The sequence below is a fragment of the Rana temporaria genome, chromosome 4 (assembly GCF_905171775.1).
Source record: "Rana temporaria chromosome 4, aRanTem1.1, whole genome shotgun sequence".
NCBI lineage: Eukaryota > Metazoa > Chordata > Amphibia > Anura > Ranidae > Rana > Rana temporaria.
Genome location: NC_053492.1, coordinates 307,238,192 through 307,264,796, shown reverse-complemented (window position 1 = coordinate 307,264,796; position 26,605 = coordinate 307,238,192). Strand labels below are relative to the sequence as shown.

The following is a 26,605-nucleotide window of genomic DNA, read 5'->3' as shown; positions in this document are numbered from 1 at the left end:
ATGCGACGTGGCTCCAAAACAAAATTGGCATCCTTTTTTTCCCCACAAACAGAGCTATCTTTTGGTAGTATTTGATCACCTCTGCGGTTTTTATTTTTTGTGCTATAAACAAAAATAAAGTGTCAATTTAAAAGAAACAAAACAATATTTTTAACTTTTTGCTATAATAAATATCCTCAAAAAATTTTGCGCAAAATTTATAGCGTTTACAAAATAGGGCATAGTTTTATGGCATTTTTATTAATAATTTTTTTTTACTACTAATGGCAGCGATCAGCAATTTTTTTCATGACTGCGACATTATGGCGGACACATCGGACAATTTTGACACATTTTTGGGACCATTGTCATAGCGAAAAGTGCTATAAAAATGCACTGATTACTGTAAAAAGGCCAATTGCAGTTTAGGAGTTAACCACTAGGTGGCGCTGAAGGGGTTAAGTGTAACCTCATATGTGTTTCTAACTGTAGGGGGGGGTGGGGCTGGACGTGTGACGTCAGTGATCGTCTTTCCCTATATCAGGGAACAGATGATCACTGACATTGCCACTGTGAAGAATGGCGAAGGTGTGTTTACACACACCTCTCCCCGTTCTTCAGCTCCTGTGACCGATCATGGAACACCGGCAGCGATCAGGTCCGCGCGTCCCACGGGCGTGGTCACGGAGCTTCGGACCGGGTCGCGTGCGCGCACCACCCACGACTGGGCTCTTAAAGGCGACGTACCTGTACGCGCCTGTGCCCAGTCGTGCCATTCTGCCGACATATATCGGCGTTAGGCGGTCCTTAAGTGGTTAAAGGCTTCAATAAAACAGCTAAATGCTTTGCAAAATTTGCTCTACACATTTTTAAAGCCAGACCTCCCAACTGTCCCTGAATTGGAGGGACTGTCCCTGATTTCGAGGGACTGTCCCTGATTTGGAACAATGTCCCTCTGTCCCTCTTTCCTCCTCATCTGTTCCTCATTTTGGTCTGATCTATATATGTATAAAAAATATACTTTTTTATCTTTCAAAAAGTGTTTCCCAGTGCTAAATCTTTCATCCAAATTCTAAATTGCTGCGTTTGTACTTAAATTAGAATGTGGAACCGCGCTTAGGAACCACTACTGTAAGTGGAAATATGTAGCAGTAATAGAGGTGTGGAGTAAGTGTGGTATGTTGGATAGGTAAACCAAACAAAAATATATATTAAGACTGCAGCCCCCCCCCCGAAATGTAATCCCCTGGAGGACACAGAAAGAGAATAATGGCTAGAGAGCGCACGCTGGAACCCGGATACCCAGGAAGACCGGTACTATCTGAACCAGAGGACCCACCCGAAGAACACGGACAGGCGAGGATCTGAGCCGTTTGGATACCATCCATTTACATGCACTTTACCCTTGCAGGGGTGAGTGCCTCTGGTGAGTGGGGACCCAGGAGGGGGAGCACCGGATCCACTGCGTGAAGCTGCACAACTGTATATTGTGACTACTCACTCTGTTTGGAAACACATGGTCACGAATAATTTTTGATTTATTCTGCATGGACTACTGCTCCTATTTTTATTCACTGGACTACTTATCTAGCATTTGCTTATTTTGTATTTTTTGGATTTATTTACACATTGCAGGTCCTGACCTATAGCATCTTTGCTGATAGGTGGATACTGTTATTTATTGATTCATTTACTCAACGTTTGGTCACTTTTTATTTCATTTTAAATTGCACTTGCTCATGTAATGCATATGTAATGCGTTTGTAACTATACAGAACTATCTGTGACTGTTAGTCACACTCATCTTACACCATCACTGGTACACATTTATTTTATACTGCTTCATATATGAGCAGTACATTGAGGCACTTTATTGTAATAGACTCACTAGCTATTAGCTCTCTAGGGGTCAGATAACAGTTAGTCACGTACAGGCATACCCCGCTTTTACGTACACAATGGGACCGGGGCATGTATGTAAAGCGAAAATGTACTTAAAGTGAAGCAATACCTTTTTTCACTTCTAAATGTGTGCACTGCATTGCAATAGTCATTTACAAGCATAACTGATATGAATAATGCATTGATAACTAAAATAAACACAATATTCAAATAAAAATTGTAAGCTTACCCCATCTCGTTGTTGCAAGGCCAGAGCAGCTGAGATAATTCATTGTGGTAGGAAGGGTGAAGGCATACAGGCAGGGCCGCTGATAGGGCAGTACAGGCAGCCCTGTTGTACCGGGCCCAGACCCCAGCAGCTCCACAGGGGGGCCCGGACAACTTTACAGTTAATTTCTGTCTATTAAAAAGAATACAGCTTTCTAAACTTCAAGTCCTTCCCCCGCTACTACTTGCTAAGGGAAGGGGCTGTAATTACACATTCCTGGGCCCCATCAGGTCATCAGAGGGGCCCAGGATGTGAGTGCAGTGGTGGGACTATTTCTTGTATTTCGGGCGGATGTACATAACACTGTACAGCACATTACTCTGCTTTTTAATTAGTCCCGGCCACTGCTGCTCACTACCTTCCCTGGTGGAGTGATACGATGCTGCACTCCGCCTCCCATCCTCAACTCCTCATGTGCAGAGTGCAGACTGCCGAGACTTAGATGAGGCTGACAAGGGAGAAAGAACCTGAGCACCATGGCTGCAGAGCACACAGTGAGTGGAGCACAGAGGATAGACTCCTCACTGTGTATGGCTTACACACAGCATGGCATGTTACATTATGTGTATTTAGAATTATGATACTTACAGAGGCAGCATGTGCTCTGTGATGATCTGTCACAGTGTCATATTGCTGTTGGGTGCTTACTTTGTTATGGCTGTACTGGGTTGAAGTTTGTAACCCACAGTACAGCCAAAGTCAGAACCCAAAAGCCATTTGACACTGACAGATCCATGACAGAACACATGCTGTGTGCTGCCTGTGTGATTTTCATAATGCTGGTGAAGATGCAGTGAGATGTTGCTTTACACATGCATTTAACCACTTCCTGTCCAGCGATGTACTGGTACATTGCTGGATTGTAAGGGTGATATCTTGATCATCGCTACAGCGATGATCAAGATATAATTTTTTAGCTCCAGCGATTCTGCACACAGTAAAAAGTAATCTTACTGGTTAAAAAGCCCTTGGATTACTTTTACAGTCAGTGGAAGGGGGTTCCACCACCATCACGCCACCACCTTTGCTGGGCTCTCCAATGCAATCGGGTCCTGTGAGCAGCAGCATCAAGTTCCTGGGACACAGTGAGTAGAACTGATGTAGTTCCTCCCACTGTGTGCTGTCAGAAACCAGGAGCAATTACCGGCTTGAACAAGCAACTGATCAAACCGATCTGGGTTTGATCAGATGCTTTGGAGGCCAGAGGATAGATATGGGGTCTAATAGACGCCAGATCTCTCCATAAAGGGGACCTGTCACTGCCCCATGCTATAACTAGGGATGTTGTTCATTACTTCTGATAGCAATAAAAGAGATATAAAAAAAATGAAAGACACAGTGAAAACATTTTTTGTTAATAAAATAAAATTGAAAAAAAAAATAAAAATTAAACCGTCTCTGTCCCCCTGTACTGATAAGCCATAATGATTGTGTGTGCATATGTAAATGGTGAGAAATCTGCAGAGGTGGGGAGGAGGGGCCTGGGGTGGGGTTGAGGGCGGGATTAAAGGGGGCCCCGTCAGGTAGTCTGTACGGGGCCCCATGATTTCTAACAGCAGCCCTGCATACAGGTATCTTCTGTTTCACTAGTCAAATCTTCAAAGGCGAGACGCTTTCTTGCTGGCGAAATGGGTGTACTACAAGAAGAAATCAGAGTAGGAGCAGGACTTGATGGTGATGTCAGAGCTGGAAATGGACTGTCAGGTATGCAGGTATCTTCTGTTTCACAAGTCAAGTCTTCAAAAATGAGGCGCTTTCTTGCTGGAGAATTGGGTGTACTACAAGTAGCAATAGGAGCAGGACACGGTGGTGATGTCAGAGCTGGAAACAGACTGTCAGTTGATGATGATCCGCGTGCTGATGGACTTTTAGAAAAGTATGTTTCTATGGAGGTTTGAAGTGTAGCTCTCTTTTTCTCCCTGTAGATTTCTTTGTAACAGGCATAAGCCCCTGAGATGTTAGCATTGACTTTGGAACTTCTTTCAAAATCCCTATCATGCTTTTCAAATAGAGCCATGGCGCTATCAAGATGACGGAAAGCTTCAAAGAGAATTTTTGTTGTTAAACCTTCAGGCTGATGATCAATGATCTCAACCCCATCCTGCACATCTTCTTCTCTCTCCTCTTCAAGTTCTAGAAGATCTTCATTGCTGAGGGACTCTGTGTGGGACGCAAGCAGTTCAGCAACATCTTCTGGCTCCACTTCCAGCTCTAACTGCCTTGCCATATCTACAATATTTTCAGTAACAGTAGCTACATGATCTTCACAGCCTTCTGAATCATCAACTAACTGTGGGCATAATTTTTTCCAGGCCCTTTTCATTGTGGTTTCCTTTATGTCATTCCAAGCATCTCTTATAGTTTTAATGCAATCCAAGATGTTGTAGCTTTTCCAGAATTTGGATAGGACTTCTTTACCGTCTCCTTCTTCTTTGTCTATTGCTGCAATACACTTAATGAATGTTCTTTTTAAGTAGTTTAACTTGAAGGCGGCAATGACGCATTGATCCATTGGCTGCAGTAGTGAGGTAGTATTTGGTGGTAGGAACTGCACTCGAATGTTAGGGTTCAGCTCATCTAGTGTTCGAGGGTGTCCAGGGGCATTATCAACAAGCAGCAATATGTGGAAAGGGATATTGTTGTCCTTGCAATAGGCTTTCACCTCTGGAACAAAGCAGGTGTCAAACCAATCTTCAAAAAGGGCTGCAGTAACCCATGCTTTTTTGTTAGCTCTCCAATGCACTGGAAGCCTAGTTTTAACGTAGTTCTTCAAAGCTCTTGGATTTTCCCATCTGTAAATTAGCAAAGGCTTTAGCTTTAAGGTACCAGAAGCATTGCCACCTAACAGAAGGGTTATTCTATCTTTAGCTGGCTTGTAGCCTGGCATTGATCTTTTTCTGTATTGCGATAAAGGTTCTTGCAGGCATCTTCTTCCAGAATAGACCAGTCTCATCCACATTAAAAATCTGATCCATGGAGTAGCCTCCATCTTGAATAATTTTGGCAAGCTCTCTTGGATAGCTTTCTGCAGCCTTATGATCTGCAGCAGCTGCCTCTCCTTGTATTTTAATGTTATGTAGGTTAGACCTTTTCTTGAACCTATCAAACCATCCACGGCTTGCAGAAAATTCTGCATCCTTTGCTGTCTCACCTTTCTTAGCCTTCAGGTCATTGAACAGACTTAAGGCTTTAGTTTGTATAATTGCCTGGTTGACAGGAACATGACGTGTAGTCTGATTTTCTATCCAAAGTATTAAGAGTCTCTCCATGTCTGCAACAATGCTATCTCTTTTTCGAATTGTTGTTGTGTTAACAGGTGTAGCACTCTTAATTTCTGCAAGAAGTTTTTCTCTGTTTTTTATGACGGTGTTAACTGTAGTCCGAGTGTAGCCTAGCCTTCGGCCTATTTCAGCTTGAGTTACACCTTCATCATACAACTTAATCATTTTAGCCTTCATATCCAAAGTAATTGATTTACGGCTTTTTTTGGTACTATCTGCCATTATTCAATGCGTACCTGGCAAGCAATGCTGGGCTGGCTGGCGGACACCTCTGGGCAATGCTGGGCTGGCACCTCTGGGTCTTGGTGCTGGCTGGCAGGCACCTCTGGGCCTTGGTACTGGCTAGTGGGTACCTCTGGGCCTTGGTACTGGCTGGCAGGCACCTATGTGCCTTGATGCTGGCTAGCAGGCACCTATGGGCCTTGGTGCTGGCTGGTGGGTACCTATGGGCCTTGATGCTGGCTGGTGGGTACCTCTGGGCCTTGGTACTGGCTGGCAGGCACCTATGGGCCTTGATGCTGGCTAGCAGGCAACTATGGGCCTTGGTGCTGGCTGGCGGGCACCTCTGGGCTGGCAGGCACGATGGGTACCTGTAACAATGAAAATAACAGTGGGGGGGTCAGGGGCTATGATGTGGGTCCAGGGCTGGTAGTGGGGGGGGTCAGGGCCAATAGCAGGGGGGGCGTACGGTACTTACGATTATGCAGACTGTGGCTGGTGAACAGCTCTGGGCTGGCGGCACCTCTGAGCAGCGCTGGGATTGCTGACAGGCTGGTGGGTACCTCTGGGCCTTGGTGCTTGCTGGCAGGCACCTCTGGGCCTTGGTGCTGGCTGACGGGCACCTCTGGGCTGGCAGGCACGATGGGTACCTGTAACAATGAAAATAACAGTGGGGGGGTCAAGGGGCTATGATGTGGGTCCAGGGCTGGTAGTGGGGGGGGGGGTCAGGGCCAATAGCAGGGGGGGCGTACGGTACTTACGATTATGCAGACTGTGGCTGGTGAACAGCTCTGGGCTGGCGGCACCTTTGAGCAGCGCTGGGATTGCTGACAGGCTGGTGGGTACCTCTGGGCCTTGGTGCTTGCTGGCAGGCACCTCTGGGCCTTGGTGCTGGCTGACGGGCACCTCTGGGCTGGCAGGCACGATGGGTACCTGTAACAATGAAAATAACAGTGGGGGGGTCAAGGGGCTATGATGTGGGTCCAGGGCTGGTAGTGGGGGGGGGTCAGGGCCAATAGCAGGGGGGGCGTACGGTACTTACGATTATGCAGACTGTGGCTGGTGAACAGCTCTGGGCTGGCGGCACCTCTGAGCAGCGCTGGGATTGCTGACAGGCAATGCTGAGCACCTATGCTGAGCACCTCTGGGCCGACAGGCAATGCTGGACTGGCTTGCTGGCAACGCGCAGGACGTTTTGCCTCTTCCCTCACAACTCTGGGCGGCAGCTCCGCCCTCCAGATCATACTGCAGCTGCGCGGCGCGGGAATGTCCGTAATTGCGAGGCACTTTACGTACACTTGCGGGCATGTCCGTACTCGCGAGTGTACGTAAAGTGAGTGTCCGCAAAGCGGGGTATGCCTGTACCAACTCCCCGGTACTCTTAGCCTCCACTAGAGACAGCGTTTGTACTTAAAGCTGGGTTCCAACCACAATTAGCGTTTTTTAAATGTATGTCCTTTCATCCTGCGTTTTTATAATATAAATCCGGTCACTTACTATTTTACAATCCGCCGCCGCTCCGCATAGTAATTCAAAAAAGATAGTTTTATAAACTACCGTATTTATCTGCGTGAACTGCGCACTTTTTTGCCCTGAAAATCAGAGCAAAATCGTGGGGGTGCGATATACGCCGATACCCGCTTCCCGCACTGTGTTTGAACCACTGCGCCGACATATACAGAGCGCAGTACACTCGGGTATAGTTGGGCAGGCTCGGCTCCTCTCGCGGTCACGTCCTGTGCGTCCTGTACGTCCTTTACGCGAGAGGAGCCGAGCCTGCCCGACTATACCCGAGTGTACTGCGCTCGGTATATGTCGGCGGAGTGGTTCAAACACAGCGCGGGAAGCGGGGAGGACACCACGATGGCCGCCGAAAGGACGCCGGACCGGACGAGGCCGCCGATGGACGACGGGCAAGACACCGACAAGGGGCATCCAAACTGTAAGTATTTTTTTTTTTCAGGAATTTTCCTTCAACTTCGGGGGTGCGCGCTATACGCCGGGGCGCATTATAGCAAGATAAATACGGTATGTCCACACCGTTGTCATTTTGCTTGTGGGCATTGTGAAGCCCACAAGCACTTACTTCCTGGAAGTCTTGGATTGGGAGTGATAATTAGGTAGCGCACTGCATCCGAGGAAATGATGACACACATTTCCCAGGAGCATTAGAGGGAGATGATGTCAGAATCCTAGGTGATTCCAAAGGCAGATTTTGTGGGACTGCATAGCAACAGGCATTTCCAGATGAGTAAAAAAAATTTTTTTTTTTCTTTTTTAGGTCTAATGAGCACAATAATGAAAAAATGTTTTTGGGATGGAAACTCCACTTTAAAGCATAAAAGAATATTAGTGGTAAAAAAAGCACTTTTTTTTTGTTTAATTCTTCTTTAAGGAGGTGTGACAGGGTGTGTGTCCTATGCCTGCATACTTTTGCTAATAGGCGTCCCTCATTCCCATCTCAAAAAGTTGGGCGGTATGCTTACATTGTAACCAAATCCCTTGCTAATCCTCCTGTCTCTTTTGTGGTCTAGACCTGCATTAAAAAAAAAAAAAAACGGTTTAATTTCCCAAAGTGCTATGCTGTATTAAATCTTTTACCAACTTCTAAATTAATGAATATGTTGGGTTAATACATGTCAGTTTAACACATTTTTTGTGTATTCATTGTTCATGCTTGGTGTAACTAAGGGCATGGTGGAGAGCATGTTCCTTGCCTACATGTTTTGTCATAAAGGTGTCCCATTTTGCATCTTAGAAGATTGGGAGGTATGCTAAAGCCTGTGGGCCAGATTCACAGAGCGAGTACGCCGGCATATCTACTGATACGCCGGCGTACTTTCAAATTTGCCGCGTCGTATCTTTAGTTTGAATCCTCAAACCAAGATACGACAGCTTCTGGCTTCGATCCGACAGGCGTACCGCTTCGTACGCCTTCGGATCGTAGGTGCAATACTTCGGCGCCCGCTGGGTGGAGTTTGCGTCGTTTTCCGCGTCGGGTATGCTAATTAGCTTTTTCCGTCGATCCACGAAGGTACACGCGGCCGTCGCATTCTCTTACGTCGTCGCTAGTCGGCTTTTCCCGGCGTATAGTTAAAGCTGCTATTTTGCGGCGTATAGATAGACTTGCCATGTTAAGTATGGCCGTCGTTCCCGCGTCGACATTTGAATTTTTTTTTGCGTAAGTCGTCCGTGAATAGGAAAGGACGTAACTCACGTCTAAGTTAAAAAAATGATGTCGGTGAAACGTCATTTCACGCAAAGCACAGCGGGAAATTTCAAAACGGAGCATGCGCAGTTCAATTGGCGTGGGGACGCGCTTCATTTAAATGAATCACGCCCCCTACCCGCCGATTTGAATTACGCGCCGAGAGATACACTACGCCGCCGTAACTTACGGCGCAAAATCTTCCTGGATTCGACTTAGAGCCAGGTAAGATAAGGCGGCGTAGCGTATATCTGATACGCTGCGCCTTTCTAAATCTCTGTGAATCTGGCCCTGTGTGTACAATGTCTAAAAGTAATACATTTACTCAAGGTTAAAATAAATCCCACTATAAACATGTTTTACAGTAATATGAGTAATCAGACTTTTTAATTATACAATACTAAGTTTTAATAGTTACCGTGTACTGCTTATAAAAGGTCAGCTGATTTTCGCTCTTTGAATGCCACAATTGTATGGTATACTATACTGCTGTGTGACTGTACAGCAAGGTAAATGTTTTCTGGATAATTCATATAATCCTAAAGCCTCTGATGCTACAATCCTTCAGAGTGGGAGAACTTGTGCCCTGTGCTGCATGCAAATGTTCAACACTTTGTACAGCTTTTGCAAGCAAATTAAGGTCAAGCACATTTTCACAGCATGTTGTCTTATTTTCTTGGTGATCTCAAAGGAACAACTAATGCAGACCTTTACATCTGCCACTGCATATGGTTTATAATTAAATTCTGTTTACAAAAAATGCAGAGCGAATTGAAATGCAGACTTAGCTATCAAAGAAGAACTTTAAGTTCAAATATAAGAAATCAAAAATGTTTCTGTTAAAGCGGAGGTTCGGCTGATTATTTTTTTTAAAGCCAGCAGCTACAAATACGTCAGCTGCTGTCCAGCGCGCCCGCGATGTCAGCAGCCGAGGCTGAGCAATCGCTCGGTCCTCGGCTGCTTCCGCCGCCATCCTCGGTGAGGGAATCAGGAAGTCAAGCCTTGCGGCTTCACTGCCCGATTCCCTACTGCGCACGCGCAGTGTTTCCCAGAAGACAGCGGGGGGAGGGGGATGACGTCACAGGCTGGATTCCCCGCGGGGATCCAAACCCGGAAGTGGTGCAAATACCTGTCTCAGACAGGTATCTGCACCCCCCCTCCCCCCTGAAAGGTGCCAAATGTGACACCGGAGGGGGGAGGGATCCAAAAAGCGGAGGTTTACTTTTTGTGTGAACCTCCGCTTTAATGAGGTGTATGAAAGGATTAATCATGAAATAAGACACCTGTAGGTTAATGCGTGTCCTTATAATGTCTCATCTATGTGTAGAATTCAATTAAAACAAATATTTTCATATGATTATCTATCTTTACACTTTATCTTATTGGATTATTTTTAATTTTTTATTTATTTTTGTTGGCTGTGGGCCAGATTCTCAGTGGAGATACGACGGCGTATCTCCAGATACGCCGTCGTATCTCTGAGTTGCGCCGTCGTATCTATGCACCTGATTCATAGAATCAGTTACGCATAGATTTCCCTTAGATCCGACAGGCATAAGTCTCTTACGCCGTCGGATCGTAACTGCATATTTACGCTGGCCGCTATGGGCGTGTACGCTGATTTACGCGTCAAAATATGTAAATCAGCTAGATACGCGAATGCACGAACGTTCGCCCGGCCGACGCAGTACAGTTACGCCGTTTACGTTAGGCTTTTCTCGGCATATAGTTACCCCTGCTATATGGTGGCGTAAGTGCGGCGTACCAATGTTAAGTATGGCCGTCGTTCCCGCGTCGAAATTTGAAAAAGTTACGTCGTTTGCGTAAGTCGTCCGTGAATGGGGCTGGACGTGTATTTCCCCCCAAACAAGAACATTTCCCCTCCATCTCTATCCACCCCAATCAAAAATTTCTCTCCCATCAGGTAAAATCTCCTTTTTTCCTTCTTCCCCCAAGCAAATATTTTTCTTTATTTTTTCCCCTTTTCTATCTCAAAACTCTCCCTACCTCCGAGCAAAAAAACAATTAAACCACAAACACAGAGCTGGGAATACCCAGGAGCCCCGAGCAGGAGACTTTCACATTTAGCAACTGTAGTAAATAATACCACTGCTAAATGTTTCAGTTCCTTCTGAAGCTGGAGGTTCAGCTCAGCCCAACACCCATTTGTTAGGCCTCTAGCTGAACCTCCGAAACAGTGAACAAATTTGCAGCTTTGAAACATTGCACATGATGCAGAGATCTAATAGTATCTCCTCTTCTGGTCGAATGTTCTTAGCCTATAGTGTTATGCCGCGTACAGACGGTCGTTTTTTGTGATAAAAAAAAAACGACGTTTTGAATCATGAAATAAAACGACGTTTTTGAAACTTCATTTTCAAAAACGACGTTGCCTACACACCATCGTTTTTTAAAATGCTCTAGCAAAGCGCGGTTACGTTCAGCACGTACGACGGCACTCTTTTCCATTGAAGCTAGCTTCATAACTTGCTTCTGAGCATGCGCGGGTTTTAAAAATGTCGTTTTGAAACGTCGTTTTGCCCACACACTATCATTTTCATTGACACAAACAACGACGTTTTGAAAAACGACACAAAAAATTCGAGCATGTTCGTATTTTTTTGGGGGCGTTTTTCAGAAGACATAAAACAACGTTTTCCCCACACACGGTCATTTTAAATGACGTTTTCATCACAAAAAACGACCGTCTGTACGCAGCATTAGGGGATCAAGAGGAGGCTCAGACAAGTATTATGGGGTGCTGGGGGGGCTTCTGCACACAAAGTTTTTCACCTTCATGCATAGAATGCATGAGGGTAAAAGACCTTGTGCCTTTACAACCACTTTAAGGTTTGAATGTTAGGCAATGTTAAATTCGCTCTGCAAATGTCAAGTGAAACTGACAATTCACACATACATTTACAGGTATTATTTCCCACTTTCATGCAAATGCTGAGACATTTGTTAACCACTTACCAACTGGGCCATAGCTGAATTAAGGCAACAGCACCCCCTGGGGCACACACACAGGAGTGCCCGTGCTCACTGGGTTTTTGGGACATTGCGCGTCACAGATCGGGGTAAAGGGCCAATCCCAGCGGCCTTTTACCATGTGATCGCTTAATCCAATGGAGCGATCACTGTCAACAAACCAGCATCATATCCGGTTCTCTCCTCTGCTGACACTAGCCGTGTGAGCAGAGGAGGGAGAAGCTGCAGCGTGAGGCAGCTTATATATATTTTTTATATATTGAAAGTGCCCAGCAGTGCCACATCTGTGCCCCAACAGTGCCCCATCAGTGCACATCTGTGCACCAGCAGTGCCCTATCAGTGCACATCTGTGCCCCAGCATTGCACATCTGTGCCCCAGCAGTGCCCCAGCAGGGCACATCTGTGCCACAGAAGTGTTTTACAGTCCCCTATTAGTGCACATCTGTGCTCCAGCAGTGCCACATCAGTGCAAATATATGCCCCAGCAGTGCCCCATAAGTTCCATAGCAGTGGTCTACAGTGCTCCATCAGTGCACATCTGTGCCCCAGCAGTGCCACATCAGTACCAGCAGTGCCACATCTGTGCCCAACAGTGATTTACAGTGCCCCAGCAGTGCCACATCTGTGCCCCATCAGTGCTCTACAATGACCCATCAGTGCACATCTGTGCCCCATCTGTGCCATGTCAGTGACCAGCAGTGCCCCATTAGTGCCACAGCAGTGCTCTATGGTGCCCCATCAGTGCACATCTGTTCCCCCTCAGTGCTACATCAGTGTCCACCAGTAAGTGCTCATCAGTGCCACTCTATCAGCGGATCCTCAACAGCGCCCGTCCGTGCCATAAAAATATATAAAAAATGCATAGAAAAATGTTTTTTTAATTTTCTTTCCACATTTTCCAAAAACCTGTGGAAAAAAATGACATGTTCAAAAGACTCATTATGCCTCATAGAATATGTTGGGGTTTTTTATTCCCAAAATTGGATAATTTTGTGGGTGTTTCCATTGTCCTGATGCTCCAGGGCCTTCAAAAGTGTGATAGGTTGTCGGGAAATTACACGTTGTGCCTTTGTATGTGGCCAGGCTGTGTAAATGTCTCACACATGTGGTATCACCATGCTCGGGAGGAGTAGCAGAAGTAAGTATGCATATGCGATGTGAGAGAAATAACTTGTTTCTATGAAAATTTTGTGGTAAAAAAAAAATCTTAATTTTACAAAGAATTGTGGGAAAAATGTAAACGTGAAAAAACTCACCATGCCTCTTATTAAATACCTTGGAATGGGTACAGTGTTGCATGACTGAGTAACAGTCATTCAAAGTGTAACAGCTCTGAAAACTGAAAATTGGCCTGGTTAGGAAGGGGGTTTAAGTGCCCAGTGGGCAAGCGGTTACATATTTTTTTATAGACATGACCCCTAATTGTACATAACACAAGATAACACTATGCATACTGTATATTCTGCCTGGAGCTCTCCTTTAAGCGATGCACTACCCAAATGTTGTTAGTGATGCTGGAATTGGTAAAAAAAATTAGGTGGTGCATCACCAGTCAAATGCATGCTCCTATTTACCTTTTCTGCATCAGGCAGCAATGGCTTTCTATTGTATAATAATATATACTATTTCCCAAGGTAGAGTGGTATTGAGAAACCAGAGAACACAGATATAGCATATTAGGTCAAGATGTATTTAGACTCAGAAACTCAGGATTTTTACTATTTCCATTTCTTCAGCGAGTGCTGAAGCTTGAGTCACTGAACAGTCCTTTTCTAATGAGTGCTAATTGAAATATCAATTGCCTTGATGTGTTTCTCTGATGGTTAATGTTTTCACTTACAATCAATTTTCATAGGGTTAGTAAATGAGGGATTTATCTTCATGGATACGGTTTTCTCTGGCTGTATAAAAAGCTCATAATGCTTGATATGTATTCAGACATTTGCTATAGTGCGTTCATGGTCGTGTGACACACAAGTGCGTTTGTTACCTGCAAACGACCAATCAGATTCAGAGCAGAAGAATCCAATTCACTGTGGGCATACTGTACAACTCTATATAAGTACAAGCAAATGGGTTTATATATGAGTCATGATATTTATATTTCCTTTGAGCTATAAACACATTACCTGCACTGGAAGTAGACAATTCTGGCATTTGATAACATTGTGGCATTTTATCCCCATATAGTTTATTGATTCCTATACTCGGCTACCAGAACTCATTGACACTTTATAAGTTGTGTACTTCCTTTAAATAGAGTTTGTAGAACACTATGTAAGAAACTGTCAGGCCTAGTACACACGAGAGGATTTATCCGCGGATACGGTCCAATCCTCTCGAGGATTTCCGCGGATTTGGATCCGATGGAGTGTACTCACCATAGGATCGAAATCCGCGCCGAAATCCCATCGCGATGACGTGTCGCGCCGTCGCCGCGATGATGACGCGGTGACGTGCGCGACGACGTGCGCGACGCGGTCATATAAGGAATTCCACGCATGCGTCGAATCATTACGATGCATGCGGGGGATCCATTCGGACGGATTGATCCGGTGAGTCTGTACAGACCAGCGGATCAATCCGTTGGGATGGATTCTAGCGGATAGATTTGAAAGCATGTCTTCAAATTTTTATCCGCTTGAAATCCATCCCAGGGGATAAAAATCCGCGGAAACAGATCCGCTGGGTTGTACACACCAGCGGATCTATCCGCTGGAACTGATCCGCAGATCAATTCCAGCGGATAGATCCTCTCGTGTGTACGGGGCCTTAGTAAATTCTACATCATGCCCACCTAACCTTATTTGATAAGGTAAAAGGAATTTTCAAACCTGGTCTATTGTGCCAGAATGTAATAGCAGAGATGAGACAACCATGTAAATCCGTGATCCTGGGCAGTTCTTGACTGTGTTGGTTCATCCAGCCTGCAGTGGACTGCTGACATTATCTAATCACAGGCAAGTTCACTTCACAGCATTTACATATTTATATGTAGCGATTTTTTTAGAAAATTATATACTGTTCAGTATATTGTGACGTGTCATGAATATTTCCATATACAGGTAAACCTTTAAGGCTTGTTTACACCAGCAAGCCATGCTGAATACACAGTTGCTGGTGTTAACTGTGAGGAAATAAATACAGATACGCAATTTCCAGTGCATGTTACTGTTTACTTTTTTTTGTCAATAATGTATTGAAGTATTACATGTGACATTTCAATCAATTCCTTTGCCAACAGCTCGGTGTGAGGCAATGGACTGAGTCGCACAACCATGCTGTCATGGATATGCAATAAAGTCTGGCAGCTTACCTGTCTCCATGTGTTCATTAGAGGCCTGACTCTCTTCCTGGCTGTCTTTTATCACCTCTCCTCCCTGTATGGCTCCACCCCAGGCCATCCCAGGAAGCCTATATTAACCACTGCACTGCTAGTCTGCATTGCTGTTCAACCTTTGTTTGTAGCTTGAGTTCCTGTCTGCTGTGTGCTAAGTTTACCTTCCTGTGTACCGATTTTGACTCGTATCTGACCACTCCTGCTTGCCGGTTTCCCTGACCTTTTGCCTGTCCCTCGGTTACCCTTGTCTGCCTGTTGCCCTGACCTCGGCTTACCCATCATTATCGCTTGTCCTGGTTGCTGCTTCCCCCCTCTCCCTGTGGAGCGTGACCTAGGGCACCCCAGGGGTCGCAACCTGGATCCAGCTGCAGCGAAGGCCATCCTCGCCACCAGAGGCTCTGGTGAACACCAAGCTGGGTCTTAGACTCCGCGCCCTGGGGAATCTTGGGCTCATGCTTCCTCTCTGTTCGCAGCAGTCGGCTATAGGGTTCACTACCCTGTGGTGCATCCCTGACCCTAACGGGGTGCACTTGTCACCTGGCCACAGGTCACCTGACACATGCAAGCAGTACTTTTTTCAGTGCACGTCACCACAACATGGTGGTATGAATTGGCTTGTCTTGCTTTGGGACTGTGCTGGGAAAGGCTACAAATTAATATTTTGTGAATGGGCTCCTAAAATTACTAATAGGTCCAATCTAAACTATCTTAAAATGCTATTCCATTTATATGCCATAGCTAGGTGTAAATTCCTTTTCCCTAGAATACATTAAGTATCTCAATTGACTCTTGCTACACAACATTGTGGTAAAAAGACCCAGTGAAAAGTACGACTATTACTGCATTTAGCAACCACAACAGCTCAAGTGGGTTTTTAATGGAGGTGTTAGATGTTAGATTTTATGTTCAGTAGACTGGTTTGTTGTAAAATATGGTGTACCTCTCTGGCTTTATGGCTATTGTGTACTCCAGTCCCACTGTCTGGAGTTTATGATAAATGAATTAGACACCTTTTAGTTTCCCTCAATAACTTCTATTCCAATTAGTGGTATGCTTCATTAAGGACTATTAAAATCATGTAATATTACCAATGAATGTTTTTACTTCATTACAATAACACAATAGCTAACGTGCAACTTAGAGCCTTTCCATCACGCATAGGTATGAGACTCCGATTCCCTGGTTCAAGGCAAATCCTGTAGGTTTGAGATGCACAATCCTGGCAATTTTATGTACAGATTTATCTGGGTTCAATAACCACCTCAATACCGGGCACTTTCACCCCCTTCCTGCCCAAGCCATTTTTCAGCTTTCAGCGCTGTCACAATTTGAATGACAATTGCGCGGTCATGCTACACTTTACCCAAATTAAATTTTAATCATTTTTTCCCCACAAATAGAGCTTTCTATTGGTGGTATTTGATCACCTCTGCGGTTTTTATTTTTTTCGCTATAAACAAAAGAAGAGCGACAATTTAAAAAAAAAGCAATACTTTTTACTTTTTGCTATAATAAATATCTCCAAAAATATATAAAAAAAAATAATTTTTCCTCAGTTTTGGCCGATACGTATTCTTCTACATATTTTTGGTAAAAAAAAACGCAATAAGCGTATATTGATTAGTTTGCGCAAAATTTATAGCGGCTACGAAATAGGGGATAGTTTTATAGAATTTTTTTTTTTACTAGTAATGGCAGCGATCAGTGATTTTTATCGTGACTGTGATATTGCGGCGGACACACCAGACACTTTTGAAACTATTTTGGGACCATTCACATTTATACAGCGAACATTGCTATAAATATGAACTGGTTACTCTGTAAATGTGACTGGCAGGGAAGGGGTTAACACTAGGGGGTAATCAAGGGGTTAAATGTGTACCCTAGTGAGTGATTCTAACTGTAGGGGGAGGGGAATGCGCATCGAGTTCGCTAGTGGCTCTGCAAGGCGAGGATGTCATATGACGTCCTGTCAGAACAAGAGTCAATTGACGGGGGCCGGTAGTAAAGTAGTTAAAAAAAAACACTATAATGCACTGCATGGCCTTTAAACATTTGTTATCAGGCCTAGAAGGGCCAATAAGGGGGCTTTAGGATAATCCAGACCCTACATTAAAAAAAGGGGGGCTAAGAAGAGCCATAGTGCCAATGAATGGATAGCTGCTGCAGCAAAAGAATAGGGAAGGCTAATAAACTGCATACAGATAGTTTACGGTGAATTAGGAAACTGTACTTTATTTGTGATAGCTAGCTCTTTGGTCAATCAACCAATTTGCCAGGGTTTTTTCGTTGTTGGAGGCTTTGATGCCTTTAATTGTATTTTGTGGTTGATTTGTGGTCAGTAGTCACTTTTAAATTAATATGTCGCTTTCATAGCAAACATTTGTTTGTTTTTTGGTCTTGCAGCAAGTGTTCCCTTAAAAAAATGGGTCTTTGTTTCACTGCTGTCCAATTTGATACTCATTAAACATACTATATGCGGTCTCTTAATTTTTAGGATGGCCATACACACATATATATATATATATATATATATATATTTATTTATGCTGGCTGAAAAAAATGTAAAGGCCCCGTACACACGACCGAGTTTCTCGGCAGAATTCAGCCAGATACTCGGAGCTGAATTCTGCCGAGAAACTCGGTCGTGTGTACACTTATCACCGAGGAAGCCGACGACGAAAACTCGTCGGGCCAAAAAGAGAACATGTTCTCTATTTCCTCGTTGTTCAATGAGGAAAGTTGGCTCGCCGAGATCCTCGGCGGCTTCAACACAGAACTCGACGAGGAACTCGATGTGTTTGGCACGTCGAGTTCCTCGGACGTGTGTACGGGGCCTAACAGATTCATCCATCTATGCTTTACTATGAGGATGGATGAAATCTCCCGCTGAGGCTATTGTATTCTGACAGCTGGCACTTGCTCATTGGATGCAACCTCTGTTCAGATGACTATTTTCTGCCCTGCTCTTTTGATTTTTCAATCAGAGCAGGGCCAATCCTGGGTGAGGCTGAGGCAGAGGAGGAGGGGGCACCGAAACTCAGGTGCCACAGATCCCCCTTTCACTTGCTCTCCCCCCTGGCAAAGGATAGGAGCAGCAAGCGGGTCTAAAGAGGAGAAACTGTGCTGCCCCAGTTTCATGGAGACAGCGGCTGGTCGGATGCTTATGGTATGATACAATATTGCTCTATTGACTCTTACCTATGTAATTTTACAATTTTCTTTGTTTTAATATATTTTTGGCCAGATCTCACTATGCTATGAGAGCTTTTCTTCTACTTACCTTTGGGGACTGCTGGAGTGTTTGGTATAAGTGAAGATTTGTGGATACCAGGTGGTTGCATATTTCTGAACGCTATATGACCATGCTTTGCGATATAAACGTAAAAATACCAAACATTTTGAAAAAAAATTATATTTTCTACGTTTTGGTATAAAAAAATCAATAAACTCAATTTTAGTCATACATTTAGGACAAAATGTATTTAGCCACATGTCTTCGGTAAAAAAAATGTCAATAAGTGTATATTTATTGGTTTAAATAAAAGTTATAGCGTCTACAAACTAGGGTGCTAAAATGGCAGGGCAATACAACCCCCCCCCCCAAAAAAAAAATTACCTAATTTTGGAAAGTAGACACCCCAAGGAAATTGCTGAGAGGCATGTTGAGCCCATCGAATATTTTTTTTTGTCACAAGTGATTGAAAAATCACTAAATGATATATAGCTCAAACATTCCATGGGCATAAGAGAAATTACACCCCAAAATACATTCCGCTGCATCTCCTGAGTACAGGGATACAACATGTGTGAGACTTTTTGGGAGCCTAGCTGTGTACAGGCCCCTGAAAACCAAGCATCGCCTTTAGGCTCTCTAAGGATGTAAAATGGCGATTTCACTTCTTCACTACCTACCACAGTTTCAGAGGCCATGAAATGTCAAGATAGCACAAAACCCCCCAAAGGACCCCGCGGTCTGTGTGAGGAGGGAGAGCTGGCAATGAGAGATGATCTCATATGTTTACATTTGAGATCATTTCTCATTGGCCACGCCAATCGCGTTCTAAATGGCCTCTGTGATTTGTCTTACAGCACTCTGTGATTGTCCATGCGTGCTCGGGAGCGCGCGGGGAACGAGGAAAGGGGGGGACGTCTATTGATATCAGCCTTGATATCAGCCTTTTATGCTCCTCTGCACAAGATGACTGAAAGAGAGGGGTAGCAATCAATCTGTATTGCATTATGCCATATTGTCTTTCTCCTGAGCTTGCATAGAGGGCAAAGCATAGGGATGACCTCAAAGCTTTGCTGCTCCTTCTTATTTCTCAATCAGCTCACTGGTGTGGGCTCAAGACCAAGCTTTATTGGTGAACTATAAAAGAGAAAAAAAAAAGTTAAATAACCTTGCTATGCAGTCTGGTATAAGTGTCTGGATCTTAAGAGTGCATGGACACAAATGGAAAATTTGGGCAGGTAAGACAGTTCATATATATTCTATTTAACTGTGTACTTAGCTTGAACATCTGCTTAGCTGTGCTGTGTAACAAATGTGCTGGTTTAATTTGTGGGGATTGCACTCATACTGCTAAATAGCCCCAGAACAGAACATCTGTGATTACAAAAGAATAGAAAAAGGTATGCTAGTTGGATACTTTTCTATCATTGTAGTGAATGAACATTTAGCACGTTGTTAAAGTTAAGTGTGTGGATACTCTGGCCCGGATTCACAAAGCACTTGCGCCGACGTATCTCCAGATATGCCGCGTAAGTGCAAATATGCGCCGTCGTATCTGTGCGCCGTACCCACAAACTAAGATACGCCTAAAAACAGGCTTAATCCCGCCGACGTAGCTTGCCTACGCCAGCGTAGGGTGGGCGCACATCTACGCTGGCCGCATGGTGGCGCTGCCATTGATTAGCCATTCATATATACAAATGAGGAAATTAGGGCGATTCACGAACCTGCGCCCGCCCGACGCAGGCTACGAGAGGTGCGCGTAAGTTGTACGTCCGGCGTAAAGTTAAGCCCCATAAAGGAGGTGTAACTCAGCAGCAGACATGTAAATGTCTGCATCAGGGAACAGAAGCAGGCGTTTTTTACGTTGGACGTGTGTCTGGATGGACATAGATTACGTTCATGGCGTAGGCAGTGATCCGGCGTATCTTAGGTAGTTGTTCCGACGTGGTTATGAGAATGCACACGGAGATGCGTCCACGACATGACGCATGCGCAGTTCGTTCAACGTACTTGTCTGGCTCTCAAACCATCATTTGCACGGGGTCATGCCTCATTTGCATGGCTTTGCATGGCTCACGCCCACTTCCACCTACGCTGACTTACGCCTTCGAAACCCAGCACAGTTTAGGCAGCATTGGCTTTGTGAATTCCATGCTTGCCTCTCTGTGCTGCGTCGGCGTAGCGTACAGGAGATACACCACGGCGGCATAAATGCACGCCGCTGTCTGTGAATCCGGGCATTTGAATTTAAAAAAGGTGTCCATCTCACACTGGATTCTTGCATGTGTGGCCCTGGCCAATGTTTATCACTGCAGCTGAGTATCAGATGCCTCTAGGCACATTTTATTTTGGAGCTATACTTAATATTAAAGCACAAATTAGGTGACACATTGTTTTTAATAACATAGTTGCTAAAATAATTAACACAAAAAGTAATGAGTCACAATTGTTGATGACACCTTCCCACTAAGCATCAAACTGTTTATTCTATTTTAACTGAATCAAATGGAGAATCCAACGAAAGTCCATTCTGTTTCCAATCTGTATCATGTACGGAAAAAAGTTAAACTAAACGTCAAAGATTATTTATGAAATAATTTGGCTCATTAAATGAGGCAACATATTTCTGGTCTCCCACACAAAATATACATGTATTATGCAAATCTTTTTTCCTAATTTAGATTAGCTAACATTTCAGAATAAAGCTTGACATCAACATAACAATCTATTTCCATTCATAATTCCTGTGTCCTAGAGGTGCTCGGAAAAAAAATAAAACCAAACTTAGAGAGTGTCAGTAAGGCCTTGTACACACGATAGGTTAAACAGAGGACAATGGTCTGATGGACCGTTTTCATCGGTCAAAACCGACCGTGTGTGGGCCCCATAGGTTATTTAACCATTGGTTAAAAAAAAGCCAACTTGCTTTAAATTTAACCGATGGATTCCTAAACGATGGGAAAAAAAACGATCGTTAGTAGGCACAACCATCGGTTAAAAATCCACGCATGCTCAGAATCAAGTCGACGCATGCTTGGAAGCATTGAACTTAGTTTTTTTCAGCATGTCGTTGTGTTTGACGTCACCGCGTTCTGACACGATCGTTTTTTTAACCGATGGTGTGTAGGCGCGACAGACCATCAGTCAGCTTCATCGCTTAACCGATGAAACCGGTCCATCGGTCTGTTCTCATCGGATGGACTGATCGTGTGTACGCGGCATTAGGGTAGACTGGTAAAAATATTTATGAAAAAAAGTTATGTTGTAGAAAAATATTATCTAATAACACACTATTCATTTAATGTAGTCCCACAGTAAAAGAACCCCTCATATTAAAAAAAAAAACACCTACTACTACTCTGATATTAACCTTTAGCCTTATGCCTAGTACACACTTACGGGTTTCCTGGTGGACTTTTTACTGCCGGGAATGCCGAGGGGAAAACCAAGAACCTTGCTTGGTTACTTTTTCCCCCTGCACATGGCAGGGTTTCCCGAAAGGAAAACTGCCATGAGAGCTTTGGTCGGGAAACCCTGCCGCGTGTATGCTCCACCTCAGTCTTTTCCCATAGGAAAACTGCTGGCTTAAAAACCGCAGAGAATCCCGGCGGGAAAAAAGAGAGCTGGTTCTCTTTTTTTTTATTCCCATGAAGTTTTCCTGTCGGGAAAACTGCGATGGAGCATACACATGGCCGAGAGTCCCGGCCAAAAGCTCTCTTGGCAGTTTTCCCGACGGGAAACCCGTACGTGTTTACGAGGCATAACACTATCCCTCCTTGATTAAACCATATCACCCGCTTGCATAATCTTCTCTTCTGAATTGGAATTCTGTTTGCATAATCTTCTCTTCTGCATTGGAATTATGCCATGAAAGATACCAATGTCAGGACTTTGGCTTCAGTATATTCAATGCAGGGTCCTAATAAGCTTTATTTTTCACATTTTATAGTGCACAGGCTCTAGATTTGTCAAAAAGAAGGCATTTGTATCTCTGGGAGAAAAGGACCAAATGATGCTCCTGTCAGTGCCACCATCCCAAAACGTTCTATCTTAGTATCACTGATAAAAAATGTAATCCCCATTGACTTTAGTGGGAGTTTTGTTATTTAAAACTTCAGAGGTTTGCAGCATTTTAAAAGCTTTGACTGAGCAAACCTTTTAGAAGTTCATTTATCACTACATATTACTAGTGGTATGCAAAAAAGTAGTTGTAGGGCAGTGACTCAGTAATTAGGTTTAGCTTTACCGCCCCAGAACTAGTACATAGAACATGAGCCATAAAATAGCTGATTCCCAGAAATCCTAATTGCATAGTTTTTTTTGTGACAGCCACTTTTAACCACTTCAATACTGGCCACTTTTACCTCTTCCTACCCAGGCCGATTTTCAGCTTTCAGCGCTGTCACGCTTTGAATAACAATTGCATGGTCACTGCAACACTGTACCCAAATTACATTTTTATAATTTTGTTCACACTGGAGTTTTATTTTGGTGCCATTTATTTGCTAAATAAACAAAAAAAGACTGTAAATTTTGAAAAAATTATGTTTTTCCTGGTTTCTTTTATAAAATATTCCAAAAAAAGAATTGTTCTTTATGAATTTAGGTCAAAATGTATTCTGCTACATTTTTTTGGTGAGACTAACCTAAATCAGTGTTTATTGTTTAGTCTGTTATAGTCTGTTATAAAGTCAACAAACTATGATATATTTGACAATTGATCAATCCTAATGTACTAAAGACCTAATTTCTTGAGGCCCAAAAATGTCAGAACAGTACAGATATCCTGCAAAGTACCCCTTTTTGGAAAGTAGACAGTCCAAAGGTATTTAGTAAGATGCATGGAGAGTTTTTCTTTACAGGTTTAATTTTTTGTTATAATTTTTTGGAAAATTAAGAAAAAAATATCTTTATCGTACATCACAGAACACAGAGCAACCATAATAATGTCTATATGGGTTATATTCCACCTACTGCTGGATGAACACTGGCGATAGTCAAACAGGAAGTCCTCCCCTATATAACTCCTCCTACACAGAAAGGACCTCAGTTTTTTCGCCAGTGTCTGTGAGGTGGAAATGGACACTGATGTGATAAATGTGCTCTTGGAGCATAATTGGCGGTCTGGAATGTTCTATTTAAAATCATGGACTTTATTCGGATCAATTCGAAAAAGCTGTCAGCCAAGTTGGATGGTACCCGAGCCTCATGGGAGGGAGAGAAGATTCCTTGAGGTTTGCTTGTAATGCAGCCTTAAGGCGCTGGACCCTGCGTAATGAAGCCTTGTGCAGTGTTTGTTCTGACCAAAGTGCAGGGGTTCGGATCCCAGTCTCGGCTACATGTGAATTGAGTTTGGTGGTCTCAGCCCGGCTCCCGGTGGGTGTGCTATGCGCGGTAAGCCTGCGCTTAGTACGCACACCCCCCTCCCACAAAAACCACCACACTTACACGCACTCGAAATTGAGTTAACATGCACGCACTTTGACCACGCGGTCTCTAAAAAAGAGAGGCGAAGGACTAATGGGGCAGGTTGAGCGGGCTAGATCCTCTCACTCCCTTGCAGGGAGTCCCTCTGCCCCGTTGGGCTTCAAAGCGGAGCAGGTAGGGCGGGCTGTGTGGGAGGACCCCCTCACACACCCGCCATTGCCACCCGGGGCATGGAGAAAGGTGGCAGATTGCCTCTGGGGGAGGTCTGCCTACTCCCAACTCCTGCAGTCCGGCTCCTCTCTCGAGTACACGCACAAAATGCACTTTAAAAAAAAAAAAAAAAAATGACAATGGCAGTGAAGGGGTTAACCACTAGGGGACGCTAAGGGGTTAGGTGTGCCCTAAGGGAGTGATTCTTACTGTAGGGGGGCGTGGCTGTAGGTGTGACGTCACTGATCGTCGTTCCCTATAACAGGGAACAGATGATCAGTGACACTGCCACACAGAAGAACGGGGAAGGTGTGTTTACACTCACCTCTCCCCGTTCTTCAGCTCCTGTGACCGATTGCGGGACACTGGCGGCGATCGGGTCTGCGGGTCCCGCTGGTGCGATCACGGAGCTTCAGACTGGGTCGCGCGCGCACTCTTGAAGGCGACGTACAGGTACGTGCCTGTGCCCAGCCATGCCATTCTGCTGACGCATATGTGCAGGAGGCGGTCCTTAAAGCGGAGCTCCACCCTAAATCGAACATAATCTCAATAGTAATAATGCTCATAAACAATGCTTAATCTGATATTTTCATATAAAAAAGTTTTACAGTACCTTATAAACAAGATAGGCTTCCGGTCTGCAGCCCTCGGATTTCCGTCGGGTTTTCCATTGTTTCCAGTCCCGCGCTGTGTCTTCTGGGAGCTTGTGTCATAGCTCCCTTGTTATTATATTCGGCCCTGTTAGAGGAAACATCGCGCAGCATGAAGTGACGCGCAATGTAAACAAAGGAAGGAGGGCAGTGCAGTGTCATATTCTACAGTGGGCGTTTGAAAAATCTTCATTACAGGACAGATACCGAGCGGTGGATGCTGGGTATACAGCATCACCGCATCCAGGAAGTCTCTGCTGGTTGGATTCATAATGCCCACAGTGAAGATGGCAACGGCTGATGATAGATAATATACGTTTTTATTACAGACAGCATCAGATCGGGACGGACCTTGAACACGAGAAACTTGAGTTTTATTAAGCCTTAACATTAACTGTTCAACTACCCCCCCCCCCCCCCAAAAAAAAAAAAATTTGGGCATGGGAGATCCGCTTTAAGTGGTTAAACTCTTTCAACCAAGTCCTGGTCCACACACACACAGGTCCTGGCTGACTTTTCTTCAAGTAAACTACAAACAGAACTGTGTTGTGTATTCCTGTTGAGTTATTCCATTAATCACATTGCTAGGTGTGCCAGAGGGGCTGGGATAGTTCATTGGGATTGAAAGGCAGAGCGACGGACTGAATAAACAAAAGCAGCTCCCTCGGGGGTTCGCTATACCTGCATAATTACATACCTATGAGGTTGTATAATGGTAGACCAACATTGTCTAGGCCTGCATCCTGGTGGAACTCCATATTAGTTTGTCTAATACAAACGAAAAAAATAAATAAAATTGCAGCCTCACTGTGCCTATCAAATGCAGCCACTGTGCCATCAATTGTCACCACTGTGCCATGCCATCAAACACAGTCACTGTGCCATGCCATCAAACGCAGCCGCTGTGCCATCAATTGTCACCACTGTGCCATGCCATCAAACGCAGCCACTGTGCCAATTGTCATATGGGTCTCTCTTAAAATAGGGGATTATCTGAACCTCAACTTGGTCCCTGTATTAAATAAATTCAAAGTAAAGTATGGACTAAATTACCTCGCTCTGTGAATGGGCGAGCGAATTTAATAAAAATGTTCTGGGCCCCACAGTCACTTTATGTTTTGCATAACTTGCCAATGTGCATTCCGCTTAAATGTTTTAAAAAAATTATTCTGTCTCCTTTGTCGCCTCTGTGCCCATTGTCGCCGCTGTTCCCTGTAAAATGCACTTACCTGAAGCTTCCATGTCCTCCCTCGATATCTTCTTCCGCCTTGGTGAAGCTTCAGCCCATCAGGAACCTGATAACCAGAATCCGGAAACCTGATTGGCTGAAACGGCCGTCAGTCTTATCCAAGGAACGCAGGGGGGCTGCGTTCCGAGGATAGACATCCGAGAGCCTGAGGGCTGTACGCGGAAAAGCCTATCAGAGCCGCTGGCTCTGATAGGCAGTTCCGCTCAGCCAAGCAGCTGCCGTTATTCAGGTAACCGGCGCCCTATGTCCGGTTATCTGAATAGACCAGGCAGCTGGCAACCAACAATAACATACATTCGTGCAATACAATGCATGAATGTATGTTATTTGTGAGAGGGGGTGGAGCTGTAGCGCCCTCTATAGACGGCCGCCAGAACTGCAGTTAAAATTACATTTTAGCCAAATAAAAGTTCTTAAAGGGCCCGTTTTTTTTGTGACTACGGGAGGGGGGGGCGGCGCCCGGGCGTCCCTATGGACGGGCCGCCACTGCAGACAATTTATTATGTATCTGTTAGACTAGTTAAATGAAGGGTGAGGCAAGTACACCGCCCTCAGGTTCAGTGGTCTGGCAATGTTCACCTCTCCTGTTGGACCAATGGTATCAGGGAAATCTGAGTCATTGTGGTGCCTAATCTCAGATCA

The 26,605-nt window shown here is 44.5% G+C and overlaps 1 protein-coding gene and 1 pseudogene across 1 annotated transcript in view; one reads left to right on the top strand and one right to left on the bottom strand.

The window, feature by feature from the left end:
• AIG1 (androgen induced 1) overlaps positions 1 to 26,605 on the top strand; it is a 398,211-nt gene that overhangs the window by 32,742 nt on the left and 338,864 nt on the right. The gene's annotated exons all lie outside the window — the stretch shown is intronic.
• On the bottom strand, positions 3,699 to 6,998 carry LOC120935205 (annotated as a pseudogene).